Below are 24,333 nucleotides of genomic sequence, written 5' to 3'. Positions count from 1 at the left end.
TAAAACTTCCCGTTTTCTTTAATTTTTATCTTGTTTTTCTCGGTGCTTTTGAATTTTAAATTTTGACTTCCTCAATGCACTAACTAGATTCACTCTCCCATTAAAGTACCTATCTATATTATATTGATGTTATAATTATAATTATAATTTTAAATAATAAACACTATTTTAATTGTTATAATAATGTGAATATTACATTACGTCGCGTACATTGACCGGCATTGTCACCGACGCGTCGTTGAGATCGAACTGACGACCCGTGCCTTAATATTAAAGGTGTTATTGCCCGATCCATAGCGATATCATAAATGATAATAATGGCTGCTATACATTATCGATAATAATATTGTACATTAAACATTTACCTTTATCAAAAAAAATGTCTACAATCGAATCAAATTAAATTTTTATGAGCGTTTGAAATTCATATTTTTACAACATTTGATATTTACTCGATTTCTCATGTAGTGGTTTTGTAATTTTATTGTTATTCAAAAACGAACTACTGTAGATACATGACAATTTTAATCAATGTTTATATTTTCAATTTATATTCAACAATACAATTTTGAAAATAACTTGAATCTTTTTGATCTGTTTACGGACATTGTCAGTTTTCAATTCTTATAGTTTTTTTCTCCATAATTATTACAATTATTTAGTTATTATTTTATATTTATATTTTTGTGAATTATGAGTTATTATTTACAAGTTGCAAGGTTTCCTTGTTATGCAAAGAAAAAAATATCGACGTAAAAGACGCTTTTTTCACATAATATTTGATTTAGTGGCTATTATTGCAAAAACGATTGATAATCTTATCAATAATTTATCGTTATCGAACTTTATATAGCTGGAGTTGGTAAATTGTGTCCCCCAAAAAAAGTCACGGTCATATACTATATGGAAAGTAAGTCGCCAAAAAAAGGTCACAGTCATTTTTTATGTAAATTGCGGCCAATCTACTTTTAAAACATTGGTACGTAAATTTCGTCCAGGAATATTCCGATTTCCGGTTAGATTCGTCACGTCCAAACATATTAATAATTAATTAAGTATCTTACATTTTAAATTGTACCATAGAATTGATATAAGTTATTTTATATTAAATATAAATGAAGACGAATGATTTGTTTCGGTATTATTGCAGTAGACAGTAGTATATTAACTATAACATTTGAAAGCTACATAATACAAATTAATATTATTATTACCATAGGCGTGCACAAACTTTATTTCCTACTTTAATTTACCTACTCAATATATCACCCACTATTGAAGGCATAACTTATGTAATCATTCATATAATCAAAACAAATACAAAATTATTTTAAAATTAAAAAAGAAGTATATTAACTGTATTTACACAGTTTTAAAATTGAAATAAATTCAATTTCACAAACATTAATGATAGTATTGTATTATGACATTTGCATATAATATAAATATAACAGTTCGTAACTTCATTCTTCTTTTTATTGGAGTTCAAGTTTTAACAGTCTCACTCACCTATCATCGACATTGATACTTGATGTCAATTCTTTCTCGATGAACATAGTCAAGAGTCCAAATTATTATTTATTTATTATCATTGAGTAATGAATATCAATGTTACTTTTACCTTTTTAATGTTTTATGATTTAAAAAATTTAAAAACTTGTGACGCTTGCAGGGTGGGCCACAGCCACCCGGCCATTACTGTGCGCACACCTTTGATTATTACCGTTTTCCAATTATTACGCCGTCGATTATTATTTTTAGGTACTACTGACTAAGCTAAAATTACGAATAGATTTCTATAATAATTGTACTACCGCAATCTTAGGGATTGCATTTAGATCTTGTTATAAGAATATAGTATTAAGGACATAGGGAATTTAACAAGGTGACTTAGCACTTGTCAGCGTGTTGTGTGTAATCAAATTGATGTTCATTATTTTGTTATAAATTTTATATAAATACTAGCTATGTGCCGCGTGCTCCGCCCCCATGGATAGTTGCTTGCAAATAGTGGGACTGTTGCTCTTGCAGTAGTGCATACGATCTGTTTATTTTATAAAGTAAGCTTATAACCTGGTCCGTGATGCACTCTTTCATTAAAAAAAAATCAAGGAAATCGGATGACAAATTTCAGAGTATATTCGACACACATATTCCATTTTCAAACTTATTATATATATAGCGTATATTTAGCACGTAAATATATATGAATATAGCACAGAATACAGAAGTATAGATATATTTTGATTGTTGAATTTTACTTCTCGGAACAATTCATAAGTACACGCCGATTGGTAGATCTGTCAGGTATATCAGTAAATAATTTGGTGTGTTTGAAGTTTGATGAAACATAATTTTATTTTAACATCAAATTGATGTTCACTATTTTGTGGATAGTTGTTTGCAAATAGTGGGACTGTTGCTCGTGCAGTCGTGCATGAGATTTGTTTATTTTATAAATATATATGAATTATATTTCGGTCTAGGTATGAATAAACCAGTCAGGTAGGCTCACACACTATTGGGTAATTACAAAATTACCTTGAAATTAAGCCTATAACCTGGTCAGCGATGCGCTCTTTCATTAAAAAAAAAAGAATCAAGGAAAACGGATGACTAGTTTCAGAGTACATTCGACACAAAGATTCGATTTTCACATATAAATATATAGCATATATTTGCACGTAAGTATATGAATATAAATATATTATATATATATATATATATATAGTATAGATATGTTTAGATTGTTGAATTCTACTTCTCGGAATTAATTATATGTACACGGCGATTGGTAGATCTGTCAGGTATAACGGTAAAAAAATTGGTGACGTTACGTTTACGGTGTCGATTTGTATGCGTTACAAAAATCGGGACTTGCTTTTACAGTATAGATAACGTTGTTAGCTAGTTAATTTTAAAGGACATTTGTAGTTCATGTAATGTTACATTTACGTTACTTATAAAATCATTCATTTACGTTTTAAGTAAACTTGAAATAAGTATGTATTTATATGCATAAATATTACAACTTTTTTCTCAGTTGGAGACTATAAGTACCGACGATGATACAATTTTTTCTTCACACACTGTTGGTCGTATTATACATTTATACTTCGTGTAAGACGTAAGTCCAATATATAAATAATAATAATATATTATTATATCGTGTCGTCCTTGCGAAGTTCATTCTCCTGTAAATAGGTTACTATACATTCGTTTTCACTGCGGAGTTGCACTCGTCCACGAAACCGTTTTCACTAGTTTTCGTATATGTACGATTTCGGGAAGTCGATTAAAACCCATAATAATATGACCAGCACGGCTTGAACCATCATAAACGATTACGATCCAATCTTTATGTAATCAATCAAAAACACGCAGCGAGATGTACTTATTTTTGATGCGTTTGCCCGACGACATAGATATAGGTAATCTACAAAATATGTAACATATTATATACCTATAACTTATATACTTATATAACTTATATACTTATATATAGTATATTTGTCAGCTGATACATGCAAACATTGGATCATAATATATTATATCGCGATGATAGTCGGACGCGGGGTTTTACGTGGCTTCAATATATTAAGTACAACGGTTGAATATATAGTTGGTAATTACAGGAACCATCGTGTAATTATATAGGTAATCGTAAATTCACGAAACTGCAGAGGAATCAGAGTAAATCAGAAGAATCATAGACCAAAAACTGTATTTTTGGTTTTAAATTTTTTTTTTCTGTTTAAAATATGATGCTTTGGGAAAGTTTTAACTCAGTAAGTTAATATGCACCAATAACAAAAAGTTAAAAGTTAGTAAGTTAACAGTTAAGTTAATGAAAAGCCAAAAGTAACTAGTTATGTCGTGTACTGATATATTATGTTTCACTGTTTACTTATTACTTATTGTAAATCTTAAAAGTATTTGAAATGTATTTTAAATATTTCTGAATAGATGTTTTATGTGGACATCATAATATTAACTATTAAGTAAACATATTTTAGATTTGGTAATTTTTCAATAAAATTAAAAAAAAAATTGAAATGATGGATGGTATTTAATAGATATAATTATTTAATACTTTAACGTTTTTTCTGAAGGATATTTATTATTAATAATAAACCGAAAAAAACACATTAATCACATGGATTTTATACTGTTTTAAATATATTATGTTTTATTTGTTTAAATCAATGAAAAAAATTTTTTAAACAAATGTTTTTAATTCATGTTCTAAACATAACAACCCTATCGGTTATCTCCTCAGTTCTCGATAATACGGAAAAAACCATAACAACCCTGGGAGGAATAGGTGGCCTCCAGTTGTATTGAAATCCTCCGCCTTGGTACGATACTACAGTGTATTATTATGAAAGTACGTACCTATAATAGGTACTTATACCTAACATTGGTGGACGGTTGTGCAAAAAATTTGGCGTCCATAAGCGAAACAGAAGAAATGTCGGATTGATTTATGACAGATGAACAGTATTATATTATTATTAATAATAATAGCCCTATCGTGAAATTGAAGATTATATTATTATATTTTACACAATTGTAAATGCATTTTTAAATGGTGGGTGGACTAAAAAATAATAATTGAAATATTATATTGCGATATTATACTACATAATATTATTAAAATAAAATAGACATTGAATGAAGAACTTGTAATATAAATTAAATAAAAATAATATTATATCAATTATTATCTATAATCACAAAAATTGATTTTGAATAAATTTAATAAATACAAGTAGGTATACTTGGATATCATTATACAATATAAGTAGTACGTAGATTTACCAAAAAATACTAATCGTTATTTAACTGTTGATCTCAAATGTGTGCTTATAAACATTGTTAATTTTTGAAGCATAAAAGAAATATCACACTTTACCTACATTAAAAAAACTATTATATAATACAGCTGTCCTTAATATGTGGTTCGCGGCCCCCTGAGATTCCGAAATACTCATGTTGGGGGTCCGTGTCAGCATTAACGCATAACATACGTCAATAAGTGCCATGAGTGCACATTATTACAATATTGTTGGAATAGTATTATTTTTTCTTATATAATATCTTACTAGTTATTATATAAGAGCTTGACAATTTTTTTTTTTGAACTCCAATGACGAGATATAATATAATTCGATGCAATTAAGTATTTCTAGTGTTAGATAATAGATACTAGGTGTAGATTCTATGCCAATTAATTTTATCACTAATATTTATTTATAAGAATATAATATTATATACGTGGCGTGGGTTAGGTGTGTTGTGGACAGTCAAAATGTTTGCCCTTCCTCATTGGACCTACGACGGGTCATCGAAAACCAAAAGTCACCTGAAAAATTACCGTATATTATGCTATTATAAAAAATAATTAAGTCGTTTTCTCAATTTTTGACCACCCCCACTCCCGAGACGATTGACCTACGCGGATTGGACACCGACATGGTTGGACACTCTTATATTATGATGCGTAGTGAAAATTGATGAACTCACGGCACTTGTAATTATTATAGTTATATATTTACGACTAAGTTTAAATTAATTAATTAATAATATTTATAGAGGGCAGTGATAGTCACTTCCTCGTGGTTCCTTATGGGTAATGCAATGCTAATATGATGATCGTGGTATTGTCAAACAAATTAAAAAGGAAATATTAATAATAATAACAATTCAACGACTTCAGTTAGTAATAATAAATGGATTGTAATAAAATATAAATACGCTACACGAAAACCAATTCGGATGTCTTGTAAGATTATTAAAATATGTATATTTAATTACATAATATATATGCTTTTATATTAATTATTAAACCTGTTTTTTGAGTGCCATAATACCTAATATACGCATTTGTTTCATTGAAATCGATTAAAACACACTATATTATACGTTTGTCATAACAATAAGTGTCATTCTTTATTAAAGTAATAAAAAATGAATGAAATAATGTCAAAATTCAGATTCGGATTCAAAATATGATTAATGGCTAAAGAAGTTCAAGGAAAGTAAAAGATACATTTTCACTTTAAATGACATTCTCCTACAAGTCATATTTCAAAATATAAGTTGAAGAGCCGTCTACAACACCGCAAGAACTATACCAATGAGCTGAATTAAATACATGATTATATAGGTATTTATTACATTAAATAGGTACCTATATTATAAATGTAAAAATTATATTATATTTTATTATATGTACATATTTATTTTCTAAGTGATATCTGTATTGCAAACAATTTAGTTAATCAGTTATATATTATGTATACCTATTAACCCAGATTAAAATTACTTGTATATATCGTATACCTACCGAGTACGATTGGTAAATCCTAGTTTTAACTAGTAAAACCTAGCTTTGTCAATTCGGCTGCCTAATCATAAAACACAGTAAGCGACATTATTATCAAATTACGTTTTTTTCGTTCATTTTGTTCCAAATATGTTGCAGTTATTGCCAGTACCATACTACCATGTATAGATAATATAGGTACGTAGCAGAAAAATATTTTGACTGCGTGACCAATAAATATTTTGTGAACAAATCAGGGCTTACATTAAAAAAAAAAAATCCGTTTTATGTTATTTACAATTAAAACGCTATTCAACTATTGTGTTTATTATTATTCAGAATTAAAACGTTATCTAACCAAGTTTTGCGTTTACCATTATACAGAATTAAAACGTTATCCAAGCGTAGTGCTTATCGTTATTTATAGAATTAAAACGTTGTACAAGTTTTGCATTTATCGTTATTTAAAATAGTGTTAATAGCTATTAAATATAAAAATAATAACTAGGGCTCGGATTTTGTAGCAAAATAAATCCTTAAAAAAGCATTTTAAGTAGCCAAAAAAAGGATTTATTAATTTAATTCTAAAAAAGCAAATTTCAATTACACATAAAATTAAATATTAAAAATGGAATTCACAACCATATATTTAGTCAAGTTACTTTCATTGAAACTCATTCTATTGGGTGCTAATATATTTTTATACATAGAAAAAGACTTTTCCACGTCAACCGATGTAATCCGCGGTGCATATTTCATATAAACTAAATCATTTGAATCATACTGTTCCACATTTACGTTTAGTGCAGTGCCATTATGAATACTATTGACTTTTTGAAGTTCTGCCCATCCATTATTTTTTGAAAAAACACGATTGCACTTTTCTAAAATCAATTTCGCTACTTCGCCATTAGCTTCCTCTAACTTTTGTTTTGCTTCTAACACAATACCTATACTTTTTTCCAAGGTTTCGCCTAAAAAATAATTATATATAAATACAGCAAATACTTGAAACAAAAATAAAAAATACCTCTTTTTCTAATTGTGTAATTGCATGTGGTAAAAATCCAAAATTTGTTGTAATGTAGACGAGATTTGAATGTAGAGATTGATCTTTTATAAGCTCTTTTACAACATTCACACACTGGGCATTCTCGTTGAATTCTTCAACTGCACTTTTTATTTCATTTAAATATGTGCAATAATATTCGACTGCTGTAATCCATGTACCCCAACGAGTAGTGATTGGTTTAGGTGGATTTGGAATATCCGGACATTTTTCATTTAAAATAGCGATCCGTTTTGGACATTTCAGAAATGTTTTTTTCATCTCGGCAATCAGACGATCAACTTTTGGGAAATGTGCACGCACTTCTTCACACACATTATGGAGGGCATGAGCTAAGCATGTCACATGCAAAGCTTTTGGATACAGTGTTTGAATACAGCGGCCAGCTTTTTTCATATACGGCGTGGCATCCGAATCAAATAATAAAATGTCCTCATGATTAACATTATTTGGCCATAAAATATGCATAGATTTGTCAAATAATTGAAAAATAGTACTATGGTTCACTTTGTCTAAATATTCTGTGTGAATAAGATAAGTTTTACCAACATCTTGTGGTTTCAAAATACCAATAATGACATTAGCTACATTACGTCGCATACTGTCAATTGTTTCATCTATGCAAACCCATATTTTAAATACGTAGGTATAATTCAGATAATTTTCCCTTTCCTTGAGTCGTAAATACAACTATAGATAATTGTAGATAAAACTATTTCGGCACAATAACGATATATTTTATCAGTCATATATTTATTACTGGTCTTATAATTTCTGGTAATACTAATATAGTCCAAGACGTATAATATACATAGAAATAAGCTAAGTTATTGATAAGTTTATCAAAGGTTTTTGCAATAATAGCCACTAAATCAAATATGTGAAAAAAGCGTCTTTTACGTCGATCTTTTTTTTTCTTTGCATAACAAGGAATGCTGCTTTAATTTGATTGTAGACATTTTTTTTTTGATAAACGTAGATAAACTTATGATTTATGAATAATCTTGTATTACATTTTTCAAATCTTAGAATTAAAAATAAAAATTTTTATGAATACTCAACTCAAAAAAGTTTGCTAAATATCGTGATTTGAACTTTGAATGCTTATAAAAATAAAAACTGTGACTAAGGATTTTTAAGATTTTTCAAATGTCATTGTTACATTATAGTATGAGCTTCTTATTAAATTTTCAAGTTGTTAACCAAACAAATAAAATGTTATTGACACTCTTAGAAAAAAACTCTAATAAAATTGGAAACAGAAAATGTTAGGTTAGGTTAGGTTAGGTTAAAATTTTATTGTGTATAGAAAATGCATTATTAGTAAATTGAACTAGGAAAATTAGGTATCTATATTATCAGTAAATTGCTTTATGTACCTACCTAAAAATGCATGAACAATAAATTAATAACAGCAATTATAATGACATATCTTAATAAAATATATTAATAACATATTATTTTATATCATCAATATAATATAGGTGGGTACTATAATGGGAGAGTGAATCTAGTTAGTGCATTGGGGAAGTCTAAATTTAAAATTCAAAAGCACCGAGAAAAATAAGATAAAAATTAAAGAAAACAGGAAGTTTTACGCAAAATCGATTTTGGTTTTTGGTAGGTATAACTCTAAAACAAATGAACGTATATAAATTAAATTGGTTGTTTGCATACGCATTTTCTATACATGATAACATTTTCAAAATATTTTGATTTGTTTTGAACTTGTTTTGAACATTTTCAGTTTTCAATTATATTAGTTTTTTTTCTATGAATGTCAATAAAAATTAATTTATTTGTCGGGTAAAAAAGCTTGAAATTGTAATACACGGCGCCTACTTTATTGTTATAATGGAATTTATAAAATATTAAAACTCTTTAGTCACAGTTTTTTTTTATGAGCATTTTAAAGTTCTTATCTTGAAAAATCACAAAATTTAGCAAATTATTTTGAGTTAAGAATTCATAAAAATATTTCTTTTTAAATCTAACATTTGAAAATTTAATACAAGATTACCCATAGGTTTGTCTAGCTTTATTAAAAAAAAAAAATATTTACAAGCAAATAAAATTAAATATTTAAGAGTGTTTTAAGTTCATATTTTTACAACATTGGATCATTAGCGAGTTACCGTTGTTAACGACAACTCTTTGTTTTTGTATTCGATCCAGTGTATAGGTCGAAGAGTATAATGCATTATTCGAGTCACAATATATAGGTAGGTACTCGAAACTATTTCAAGTGCACCGCTCTCTTATGTTGAAATATTATTCGTTTACAGAAACGTAGAGTATAGGCATAATATATTGTAGATAATATTATAATAGTTAAAAAAATAGTGTGTTGTGTGTAGACACACTATTTACATCATTCTACGAAAATTATCGAGACTACTCTTTCTTCTTTAATTTTAAATATGATTTATTACTGCGTATACTGCTACAAAGTGTCTTGTGCAATGCAATTTTTGACCAAAATGTACCCTTCACTTTTCGGACAGTTTTCTTTAAAATTTACAATAATTATAACCACAGAACTTAATAGGTATACGGGTATAAATGTATAAATAACACACCCGCCGGTTAACAATATGCATTATATGCCTACCTTACCTATAGCATTATAATATTATATACCATACGAATACGATATAATAGTATGTACCTTCTATAACATAATATTATATTAAGCCGGTCCTTTTTTTGCACGAAATTCGAATAAATAAAAAATAATATACTTAATAATTTATTGTTGCAAAACATTTCGATTGTTCGTTACCCACACGCACATATTATACACACCGATAACGTGTCTGTGAAAAATACATTCCAATATATTAATATCATAATTATTATTATTTTAATCCCTCATCTCCGTGAACATGTATGTCGGTTTTTCGTCCGAAACTAAATACCACTGGCCCTCATTTATAATATAATATACAGTTACATCACGAACAATACGGACAGGTCGTATAAAATAAATACGGACGAAAATAAATGTCCGTCGCCGGTTTACCTGCAATTCGACGGTTCCGGAAAATACGTCCCACGCTGAGCGTTTATTACAAATATTAATATTTATTTTTATTAATGAGAAACCCGCGGCTACATATAGGCCATTGGGATATAAGTTATTTTCCATGGTAAACTTAATTCTAATGGTGGAGCAGTATAAATATTGGCTAGTTTATAATTTATGAGGAATGACCAGTTTAATATCACGCTTTTCATTTTTAGGTGTAAATTACACGGGCGGCGGTTTCGCATTAACTGATCCTAATTAAAGACAAAGGCCCCTGGACATTTCCTATTTCAAGCGCCCTTAAAAAGCCAGTTTGTAGTTTCCGTACGTTCTGACGGCTCCGACGCTCCGTGTCGGTCGCTGTTGGCTTGGTGCTGTACGGCGGAGGGTTTGTCGTCATGGGATGGAGGAGCGGGGGTCGCAGCTCCATCGGGGTGACGGTCTGTTACGGTGTGTTGTGGAGAGGTGGAGAGGTGACTGCCGTATTGCGGGCTGAATGTTATGCTTATGAGTTATGTTTGTAGAGAAGTGTTGTACACAAAATACTACAATATTTTACCGAAACAATATTTTTCTATACATTTGGAAATATTATAACCACCACCGCCGGAAGTTAGAAGGTTATCGATAACCACATATTTAAACACAAACACACAATATTATGTTCTTATCAATACTATGCGGATCATTATTATTATTGTACTATAAATTGTTTATAATACTACTTGCGATGTTTTATAATAATTATTATTTTTCTCATGCATCACGCACCACCAAACAATATTATATAGGTACGATATACCTATGTCGGGCACATGGAATAATAATTACGATATTATCTACTTACATATTTAACCGAAAAAAGGTGACATTACTAAATATTAATAGTGGAGATCAACTACGTAATATTATTATAATATTATTTATTTATTGTTACGATGCGGATACTTCCCGGTGGACAATGGTGGCTGTTCGGACCGATACGTCCGGAGCGAACCGTGGCAACGCTGTAACGTAGTGTCACACGGTAGAGTACGATTGAGAACGTTGTACCTTTTTGATAACACGATTGAGAACGATTGCGGCAGATCAAAGAAACAATATTTTGTACCTTATAATCAAACGATTGAGAACGATTTTTAGAGCAACGTTGCCGTTCAGTACCGTCCCGAAATAAAATGTTCGATAATTAAAAAAATAGTTTACCTATGGATTTCAGTATAATATTGTAAGTACAGGGGCCTCGAATTCCTGTTGTCGTTTATCTTCTTAATGTTTAGTAATAAAGATAATAAACACGATATCGTGGTTTACGTGTCTGCAGATGGTTTACGTATCCGCCAAATTCAGTCGTTTGGTGTACAGAGCGGTAACAACGTAATAATATAGTGTATAATATATTGTGTAATATTAATTATGATGGAAAACTTCAAAATTATAATAACGTCTGAACGCGGAAAAGATCTTGCAGTATTAAATAATGATAAATATTCATTTGTAAGACAACGCAAAGATGGTTTAATGAAATGGAAATGCTCCAATAACAGCTGTAGTGCCAGCTTATTAACAAAAATGGATAAAACTTTTCATTCGTCAAACGGTGAACACGTGAATCATGTAAGTAATAATAATCAAAAAATTGAAAGACAGATTTTAAGAGAAAATTCTAAGCGAAAAGCTGAAGATAATTTATCTACAAGACCTTTAAAAATTATTAGAACTGAGTTACTAAACAGTGATTTACCAAATATTACTCACAATGATATTACATCAGTGCGAAAGGCAATTTATGACAAGAAGAGAAAACAATACCCAATTTATTCTACTAATTTAAATGAAGCTATATCACAATTGAATAATATTCAAAATAACGATTTATGTTTATTTAAAAGTGATCAATTTGTTTTTGTTCCTGAAACCAATGACTTCGTTTGTATAACAACAAGCCAAAATTTAAATTTTATGTCGAAACAAACCGAATTATTCGGAGATGGTACTTATAATTTTGCACCAACATTTTTTTTACAGTTATATACATTACACACATATGTAAACGGTTTTTACGTGTCTATTGCTTATTTTTTTTTACCGAACAAAACAAAACAAATTTACATTAAAATGTGGAAGTATCTCTTGCAAATATGTCTAGCTCTTAACGTCCAAAAGCTGCATTTGGACTTCGAAATCGGTGGTCACGAAGCAGTCAAAGAAATATTTCCAATTGTAGTTATTGAAACTTGCCGTTTTCATAGAGCCCAAACTTGGTGGAGAAAAGTAAGACATTTTTTACTCTAATTGTATTAATAACATATAATTTATTTTATATTATCTCTATGACAGATAAACGGAGAATCAACATTGAGAAGTGCATATAAAGACAAAAATGATGAAGTAGGTCAATGGCTTGAATTATTTTTTGGTTTGCCTTTTCTTCTTCCCACTGATGTTGATAATGCATTTATACAACTTATGGCAATATGTCCAGACTTAGAAGTTGGGAGTTTATTTTCGGATTACGTGCTAACCACATACATTGAAGATGATTCGCTATTCCCACCTATTCTTTGGGCAAAGTACCGACATTAAATCCAAGGTACTTAATATACTATAACTTAATAACTTAATATTTGTATGCTTTTATTTGGTCTGCGTGTTAATAGTAATTTATTATTTTATTTTTAAGAACCACCAATGGAGCAGAAAGTTTCCACAGAACTTACAACGAGAAATTTTATAGCACGCATCCTCCTACACATGTAGTAATTTCTGTTTTAAAGGAAACCCAAACACAAGCCGTGGCTTTTTTTTTTTTTTATTGGGTAACCCGCGGCAACATAGGCCATTGGGTGTGGGGGAGGGCACTGTAGGTTTTTAAATTGGGTAGGTTAGTACACATGTGTGTTGTGTTTTGGCAGAATTTCTAATGAGACACTCGTAGGTTTCTGCCGTGCCCCGGGGGATGGCGGCTCTTGTTCTCCGGACACCGTGACTTGCCCTAAGAAAAATGCCGCCCGCGGCCAAGGTATCGAACTCGAGTCGGCTGCATCGCAGCCGACGCCTTAGTCTGCTCGGCCACTCCCCCCCCCCCCCCCGTGGAAATAATGAAATCAATTGTAAACAATATTATCAAAACCATGTCCAGCAAAGATTATGATCGGATTATTTCGACAATTAATGCTTATAAAGAGTTTGAACAAACAAAGGACATCATCAAGTATCTTAAGTTTATTGGAAATAAGTACTTTGGAAAAAAAATTTAAATTTTATATAAACTGGCAAATAAATATAATTTTTTTTATTTACTGACAAATAAATAAAAATATTTTGTATATAAATATAGTCGATTTTTAATCTTAAACTGACAAAAAAATGATATCTGTATATTTTATTTCTATTTTGTATTTTTAATTACTGCGGCAACGTCGCATAAAAGTTGGTAGGTAAAAACGTTCTCAATCGTGATATTAAAAAAGGTACTTAAAAAAGGTACCGTTCTCAATCGTGTTCTCAACGGTCTCCGAACGGTGTGTGTGCCCTGCGCCGTTGCCAGATTTTGCGTCTCAGCCGCCCCTGCAGTGTGTGGTGACCTTAATAATGGACAATAATCTCATATGATTATTGTGGTCACTGCAATAAGTGTAAATCGCGAACGATACGTGTCGCCGGCGATAAATCATCCTCCTCACTGCAGTCGTGGTAGCGAGAACGGACTAGTTTCAAAGTAGAGTTTGAAAATAGGTACAACACGTTAGAGCGGCGCTGCAGGTATACGGTATACGGCAATTACTGTTTTCACTACAAGTTTTATAGTGTCAAATAAACAAATTAATAACAATTTCAACTCGTGTTATTATTCCATCTTGTCATCGTGAATACTGTAGTAATCATAAAGCCTATAATCCATTAAATTAAAAACCAAAAGACAACTAAATGTTACTCAAATGCACCCACTTTAAGTTAACAAAAAAAAAAAAAATACAAAAATTGTAAGTTTTTTCTCAGAGAAAGTCCTTTTATGAACTGTGCTAGATTATCAAAACTCATACAAAAACTCATATGAGAATTTAAAATTACATAACAATCATTTCAAATTAATTTTTAACTTACTATCTACGTATAATTCATAAATATTTTTGCATTCCTTGTCTATATGATAGAAAACATGTCACAAAAATACTTAAATATAACTTATTCTATAACTAATAGGATAGTAGGATAAAAAAGAAAATATTTTGCCCTCCCCTTGACAAATTCCTATGGACGCCCTTGTACGGGAGAAAGACCTTACTAATGCAATATTTGTTATAAATATTTATAACACAAGGAAATATAAGAAAAAAATATCTCCTTTTATAAATTAAATATTATACTTTTTTATATTTGTATGATATTTAATTATATTTTAAAGTTATAAAATAAGCTTAGTTAATTTACCCATAGTCTAATATTATAAATTATATTTTAATTAAATATATGGGATCAACTATCAATGTATTGTAACTATATCTCCATACCTTACCTGCTATAAAACAAATTTATCCTAGTTTATAAACTTAAAACCCTACTTGTTATGAATTATATCTTAAGGACTCAATTATAATCAAATTAATCAAATATCAATACAGTAGATATATAATAATATTGTGACTATAGTCTATACCTACCAGCGTTTCTTAAACTGTGTGTGATCACTTCAGAGTTTCACGAGACTGAAGTACTTTTTTTCAGTGAATGATTTATATTTGTGAAGTCCTATTTGTCTGTTATTTAGAATATTTATTGTTTCATCGAGAAAGAATTGACATCAAGTATCAATGTCGATGAGGTGAGTGAGACATTTAAAACTTGAACTCCAATAAAAAGAAGAATGAAGTGACGAACTGTTATATTTATATTATATGCAAATGTCATAATACAATACTATCATTAATGTTTGTGAAATTGAATTTATTTCAATTTTAAAACTGTGTAAATACAGTTAATATACTTCTTTTTTAATTTTAAAATAATAATGTATTTGTTTTGATTATATGAATGTTTACATAAGTTATGCCTTCAATAGTGGGTGATATCCCAGACAGCAATTTTTTGATTAATTATATTATTATAACATTGTAATAACGAGTAATATTAGTATAACGTTATTATAATACTATTATAATATTATCATTACAAAATGCTGTCTGGGATTGAGTAGGTAAATTAAAGTATGAAATAAAGTTTGCACACGCCTATGGTAATAATAATATTAATTTATATTATGTAGCTTTCAAATGTTATAGTTAATATACTACTGTCTACTGCAATAATACCGAAACAAATCATTCGTATTAATTTATATTAAATATAAAATAACTTATATCAATGCTATGGTATAATTTAAAATGTAAGATAATTAATTAAATATTAATATGTTTGGACGTGACGAATCTAACCGGAAATCGGAATATTCCTGGACGAAATTTACGTACCAATGTTTTTAAAGTACATTGGCCGCAATTTACATAAAAAATGACTGTGACCTTTTTTTGGCGACTTAGTTTACTGGTTCCATATAATATATGACCGTGACCTTTTTTTGGGGGACACAATTTACCAACTCCAGCTATATAAAGTTCTAAAACGATAGATTATTGATAAGATTATCAAACGTTTTTGCAATAATAGCCACTAAATAAAATATGTGAAAAAAGCGTCTTTTACTTCGATCTTTTTTTTCTTTGAATAACAAGGAAACCTTGCAACTTGTAAATAATTACTCATAATTCACAGAAAATATAAATATAAAATAATAACTAAATAATTGTAATATTTATGGAGAAAAAAACTATAAGAATTGAAAACTGACAATGTCCGTAAACAGCTCAAAAAGATTCAAGTTATTTTAAAAATTTTATTGTGTATAGAAAATGCATTATTAGTAAATTGAACTAGGAAAATTAGGAACCTATATTATCAGTAAATTGCTTTATGTACCTACCTAAAAATGCATGAACAATAAATTAATAACAGCAATTATAATGACATATCTTAATAAAATATATTAATAACATATTATTTTATAACATCAATATAATATAGGTGGGTACTATAATGGGAGAGTGAATCTAGTTAGTGCATTGGGGAAGTCTAAATTTAAAATTCAAAAGCACCGAGAAAAACAAGATAAAAATTAAAGAAAACAGGAAGTTTTACGCAAAATCGATTTTGGTTTTTGGTAGGTATAACTCTAAAACAAATGAACGTATATAAATTAAATTGGTTGTTTGCATACGCATTTTCTATACATGATAACATTTTCAAAATATTTTGATTTGTTTTGAACTTGTTTTGAACATTTTCAGTTTTCAATTATATTAGTTTTTTTCTATGAATGTCAATAAAAATTAATTTATTTGTCGGGTAAAAAAGCTTGAAATTGTAATACACGGCGCCTACTTTATTGTTATAATGGAATTTAAAAAATATTAAAACTCCTTAGTCACAGTTTTTTTTTATGAGCATTTTAAAGTTCTTATCTTGAAAAATCACAAAATTTAGCAAATTATTTTGAGTTAAGAATTCATAAAAAAATTTCTTTTTAAATCTAACATTTAAAAATTTAATACAAGATTACCCATAGGTTTGTCTAGCTTTATTAAAAAAAAAAAAAATATTTACAAGCAAATCAAATTAAATATTTATGAGTGTTTTAAGTTCATATTTTTACAACATTGGATCATTAGCGAGTTACCGTTGTTAACGACAACTCTTTTCATTTTTTAATTATTTGTTTATGGAAACATAATTTTTTATTATATTTCAAATTTATTATTTAAAGCGTAACTTGTTTTGTTTATACCCGTTTTAGAGTAATCTATCTCACTTGTGCGTATGGGGACATTTATGGTGAATAACTCTTTTGGGAAATGTAACAAGACACTGTAGTACTTACTTTCTCGCCAAGTACTCGTTATCGTGGTCAGTCGAGAAAGAATAAGACTTTGTCTAGGTTAGGTAGGGATCTCACACTTGAACATCCAGTGCTCGTTATCGTGGTCAGTTGTTAGATTAAAGCAACCTTAGAGTTGTATAGTGTAAATCCTGTTGTACATTATTTAATTTTTTAATTATCCTTTTGTGCGCTACTTGTTATCGTGGTCACCAAAAGGAGAATTTAAACAAGCTCATACAGCAGGTTTTGATAATTACTAACTCGATTGACAGTTTGGGAAGCGGAAACCGAAATATACCTGTTAAATACGTTAAGCCTTTGCGTGGGCTGACGATCTTTTTCTTATACAATGATAATATTATATCTTTGAATTCGAATAAAAAACTATCCAATACAGTGACCAACTTGTAACCTACTGTAAAGCAGAGTGACACCCGTGTAACCACTTTCATAATATTACAACCTATATAATATGTATTTATAATATTTGTTTAGTACCTACCTACAAACTAATTATTAAAAACAACTTAGTACCTATACATAAGATAGCTCTACAAATATTTACTATACATATGTATATATATATATATGTATTATATTTAATCGTATAACTATTAACTAAGTATTATAATTATGCATAGCATTAAACTGATGACATTTATGTGCACATTTGTACATAATATACCTACACCAAGCTTGGTCCTACACACAAAAATAGTCGTAAATAACACGTTTCGAGTGTATATTACTGGCGAGATGTATTTTGTATTTCTTGACTTAAAAGTGACAAACAATTAAAAGTTATTTAATTGGACATTATATTATTATCAATAGTCATTAAAACTGTTTAAAACAAATGGTGATCGCATGCAAGTATTTTCAAATTTTAATAATAATTGTAATATTCATCCAAGGTAGGTACATCGTCAATAATAATATTATAACTTTTTTAAATTATTTATATTGGTGTCTATATTATAAATATAAAAAAAATATATTTAGTGTGTGTATTGTGTATGTCGTGAGAGAAGGAGATGTTGTTCACCAGTCCAAGGGTTTATTCTGGAATAAAAACTTTCATGTTATTTGTAATTTGTACGACGCTGTAACGCACCATATTAACAATTATGTATAAGTTTTTATAATATAACATAGTATGTATAACATAATACAAATTAACATAAACTATAATTTGCAAAAATATATAGCTCGTTAATAACATATTATGCAGACAAAACTTGCTTATTATTCTCCGATACATTATGGTTATCTGTATATCAAAGCATCTACTGGGTAAGCCGAATTATTTCAAATTCATACTTTTTTTTGTTTTACTTAAGTCTTGTGTCGAAAGAAATATCTGATTTTCAAATAAGAACCTTCCGTCTTTTACTGTTAATTATTTAGGGCAAAAATACTGTTGCAAATTCTATAGTATAACACTATTAGATGCTCTGCAAATAAATAAACCTTATTTTCACTAGAATATTTAAAGAAAATATGTAGATCGTTTAGTTAGGAGTTTGCTTAGAGATTTTTTTTTTTTTTTTATTTGAAATCATCATAACTTACAAAAATTTAATTATAAAAATTATTCATGTTTATCCATCTCTTTTAAGCTAATAGCTTGTGTTAGAGATAGAGAGTAATACAGTCTTAGATTATAATTATAAACATATGTATGTATATAACAAATTAAAAAACAAACAAAGGAAACAATTATATACAAATAGTAATCAAATTAAATACAGCAGTATAGATTTTAAAATATTTTAAATTATTTGATAGAACAACCAATTATACACTAAATTTTTAATATTATTTTCAGACAGCTGAATATTTTTTTTATACTGACATGGCATAGAGTTAAAAAACGCAGGTCCTAAATAGTTGACAAAAGATTGACCAAAAGATTTGTATGGGTAATCAACTGGTATATTATACCGTCTATTTTCTCTTTTATCCACAATATTTTGACCGTCAAGGTCTTTATTAACATTTTTAAAGGTGAACAGAATAGCAAATTTATATATAAAAATTTAACAGGTAAGACACCAAACTCTCTATAATTATGCGACGTAGAACCTGATAAAGAATGTTTATTTAAGCAAATTCTAACTATATTATTCTGATTAATTTGTATTTGATTTAAAAAACAATCAGCCAATCCTCCCCAAGTTAATAAACCATATTGAAGTATGGATTGGTACAACGCAAAATAAACTACACGCATTGTGTGTTTTGGTACCAGATCTTTTAATTCATAGAATTTATAGGTTACCTGACGTAACTTTCCTACCAAATTATGAATGTGAAGATTCCAGCGTAAATTAGATTTAATTAAATTATCAAAAATGATACCTAAATATCGCGTACTTGAAACTTCTTTAATAGTTAAGCAAATATTTAAGTCACTACAAATCTTACCATCGTTACATCTACCTATGTATTTTAATATGATTAAGTGTTTGGAAACTTTTGTAAATTGATAAGGTCATAAACATTGATTTATTTTAGTTTTTTGAAAATTATTATCATAATATCAATACAATTTACTGACAGTGTAAAATTTAATAAAGCTTACAAAAAATGTGTTTTTATGTATTCTTCAGCAACCTATTAATGATTAAAAATTAAATTTAAATTTAACAAATTACATTTTTGTACTGCATATTATCTTAATATCTGTACTACAATGTTTATATTATACATTTTACTTTTGTTGATAAGAATTTTAATAAAGTTAATAAATAATTAATGCTGCAAATTTAATCTCCCATGTTTTGTATTTTTTTCTACTTTCTACTTTCGACTTGTGCGTTGTGTAGGCCTCTACTTCACGTCTGACCGACCGGCGATCGTTGTTATCAATTATTTTTCTTATCAATTATCATAAACCGCGATCACGAACTACATATTTATTGGAGGTATCGAGTTATATTTGTTAAAATTTTATTTTTCAGAACACAGAGACAACTTTTAATAGAATAAAATATTTACATAACAAATAGGAACGCTTTTTTTTTTCATTATTAAAAATATTTAATTACAATCTATACAACATGTGTACAATAAGTAATTTTGATTTAAGATATTATTTACATAGCCTAATTTCAATTTTGCTACGTCTACTAAGACATACTGTTTAACACTGAATAATACATTTTGTCACCCATTACATGCTGCATGTTTCCCTGACCTGACTGAAAAATCACGATACTAAATACTTGGATTTGGAGCATCGAGATACTAGATATTCGAAACTTACATTTTAAGTATTTAGACACTCGATACATTTAAATAAAATTAGTCATGGGTTTTTAAAAAAATTTATTTATACACAATTAGGTAGCCATAATATAAGATAATTAGTTAATATAGACCACAAAATGTAATGACTTGATAATAATAACAATCTACAAGACAATTAATTATTATTCACGTATATTTAGTTATTTAGATAGACATAAACTACAAAAGCAATTAGGTAGTAATAACTTAATTAATAAACTAGTCTTATATAATATATTAAATTGATAAAAACCGTAAATACTGATTATTATAATACTGTAATCAACAATTTTACTAATCACTGTTATACTAAATCGTTCGATTGAGCTCTTCTACTTAATTTTTCCCAATTCGAGCACTGGGTATGCATAATACACAGAAGTACAGACATAATGTGATATCGGTGTAAATATGGCCGACCAAGATCGACTGGTTGGTCTCGAACGATTATAAAGTCGATCTTTGTCGGAACAAACTAGGAACTTATTATTTTGCGGATTCACCAGTTTTTGCAGTTTATGTAATATGATATTTTCTAACATGATAGTTATAAAAACTGAATATCGACTCCGTGAGAGATTCAGAGCTATACTTTCTGATGATCATTAATTAAAGCAACGTCTTCCTTTATAGGATTCATCGAATATTCTTCAGATTATAATCAACTGACCAACGATATAAGTTGACACACTTCTACGCCAACATTACAGTATAATTATATTTTATAATATTTTGAAATTATTAAGGAATTTAACGAGATACTTGAAACACTTATATTTATTTAATTCGATATTTTAATTTTATAATTTGTATAGGTATGTTTATTATAGTTACCTATGTAAGGGTATAAAAATACAATTTATTTTTATAAATATTTTTACGTGATGACATCCTCAAACGTAAAATACATTCTTAGTAAATTTTAATCAACAAAATATTGGTCATCACTTGTATTGTAATATTTTACATATTATTGTTGTACAATATATTATGTTCAGTGCCGGATTAACACAGTTTTTGACTGTAATAAATGTTGCTTTTTTCCGTCCTGACCAATATGGTACATACTTAGTATGTTTAATGAACATACAAAAAAAAGGTGGATAAGTGGATGTCGCTCTGCTGTACGATAGGTTACAAGTGGGTCACTGTAATGGATGGTGTTAAATTTGAATTCAATGATATAATATCATTGTATAAGAAAAACGATTCTGAGCGAAAACGGTCAGTCAGCCTATGATATTACAAAGTATATTTGATGATATTATTGTGAATAAAGTAATTTATATATAACCTATTTACGTGGAGCCTTGTTTTAAATTTTCAATCCTTAGCCATAAAAGTTAAAAATTTATAAATTTTTAACTACAAAATAATTAATAAATTATAAATTTGATAAATGTTGTCAAAATTTGAACTTTAAATGCTTATAAAAAAAAATTGTGCCTATGTATTTTTAATATTTTTCAACTGCTATTAGAACGATATATCAGGAGCCTTATATTAAATTTTCACGCTTTTTTACCCACCAAATAAAAATTTATTGATATTGATAGAAAAAAAAACTAAAAAAATTGAAAACTGACAATGTCCGTAAACAGGTCAAAAAGAGTCAAAATATTTTCAACATTTTATGGTGTATAGAAAATGCTAATATAAACATTCAGTGAAATTTTCAAGTAACTACAGTCATTCGTTTTTTAATTACAATAAAATAAGAAAATTGTTATTGACTATCGCATTTTTGATTATCGCTTTCCGTTATAATTACGATTACAAATTTCAATAGTTTTTTATCAAATATAACGTAATTATAACGTTTGCAAGCCTTGGGACAAATACAAATGAGTCGTCATCAACCAATTTGCGGTGTCTTCAATACCAGCAACAGGTACACGGCATATAATATCAAAATACAGTCAGTTTTAGGTATAGTTAACCAAGGCTTGGCAATTTAGTGATTTTTTTTAACCCAGTTAAGTTAAGTTAATATGCACCAATAACAAAAAGTTAAAAGTTAATTTTACTATAGGTTAACTAAGTTAAGTTAAAAGTTAATACCCACCTTTGTTAACTTTTTATTAAGTTAAAAAAAAGTTAATTTGTTTATACAGCACTAGCGTACTTAATTTTTTTCCAACCCAAAACTAAATTGTACGATATAGTGTTAATACTTCATACAGTATTTCCATATTAGTTAGCCTCGAATGATATACATTTTTAACTTTAAACAATTTACGATACATATTTTTTGACATGAAAACGAAATAGACTGAAATAGTGAAATATTATAAAATTAAAAACAAAATAAATTAACTTAACTTACTGCTTAAAATGAAAAATTAACTCGTTAATTTCACATAAATTAAGAAACAAATGTAGTAAGTTAACAGTTAAGTTAATGAATAGCCAAAAGTAACTAGTTAAGTTAAAAAGTTAAAATAAAATTGTAGTTAAATATACTTTGTAATTTGTATAGTACAAATAAAGTGTAATAGTTGATGAGTCGGCTTCTATTTTCATTTCACATGATTTTTCGTATTTTCGTATTAATATATCATATACCAGATACCTACATACCTGACACGGAATAATATATAATAATATAAAAAGTACCTATTTGTATTATAGAAATATTTAATACCTATGCGTAGATTGTTATAGTGAAATCCATTTTATGTTGTTAGTTTTAATATTTCAAACTTGAATATATATATAGGAGGAAAGAGGTATTCTCGTATAGAGGTTTTTAAATTCTTGTGCGTCATTTAAATAAATTTATATTATTTACAGTAAAGTTAGTATTAAAACTAACAATGCAAAATGTACGCATATAAGTTCCTAAATGCAAATTTGCCATGCTGTACGCGCTTGTAAGACGGAGTATACGGAGACAACATAATGTAATAAAATGTTATTGGAATTTATTCCGTAATGAAGAATATTATATTATATTTTGGGTTTCACGTAGTATCAGTTGTTATAATATAAGGCGCAGTATAATATAGTAACTACGTTATAAGAGAGTGGATTTAAATATTCTAAAAATAAAAAAAAATTAAGACTGTTAATACACGATTGTATAAGACCCTAAGAGGTCATCATATTAATAGGTATTAATTCATAACTTTTTCCAAGGTCTGTCAGTCTAGCACCATTAATAAATTTTTTTTCGATTTCATTAAAAATTACTATACGTAGTATAAGTACTTACTCAATATAATATGCAGTATAAATTTATATAATGATCTGCAGTTATAAAAAATTCAAAATTTATAACTTCAAAAAAACTTACTATGTGCATCAAACAAATGTTTTAATATTAAAGATATATTTCTTTAGCTTTAACCAAAGTCTGAACACAAACTTCAAATATATGTGTTTCTTATAGTGATTATTATTATAATATGTAGGTATATGTGCAAATATATATGACAGCAATTCATACGGTGTACCTACCGTACATATTATAATTAATTATATGTAAACTTAAAAACTATTAATTTAAGTCGGTCGGTAAAATAAACAAAAAAAAAACATCGAAGTTTGGGTAGGAAGCTTGATGACGAAGACCAACATCTTAGACATGAGTCCTTAAACTATTAATTTATGTCAGTAAATAAAAAAAAAAACTTATAATAATATTATAATACCATGTTAACGTAAATTGTAATCAATGATTT

General features: G+C 28.2%; 1 pseudogene; it reads left to right on the top strand.

The window, feature by feature from the left end:
* Positions 1–11,997: 11,997 nt before the first annotated feature.
* On the top strand, positions 11,998–13,685 carry LOC132935314 (uncharacterized; annotated as a pseudogene).
* Positions 13,686–24,333: the final 10,648 nt, after the last annotated feature.

This window comes from Metopolophium dirhodum, chromosome 1 (assembly GCF_019925205.1).
Source record: "Metopolophium dirhodum isolate CAU chromosome 1, ASM1992520v1, whole genome shotgun sequence".
Taxonomy (NCBI): Eukaryota; Metazoa; Arthropoda; class Insecta; order Hemiptera; family Aphididae; genus Metopolophium; species Metopolophium dirhodum.
Note: the sequence above shows the minus strand (reverse complement) of the source record. Positions and strands in the feature narration are given on the sequence as shown.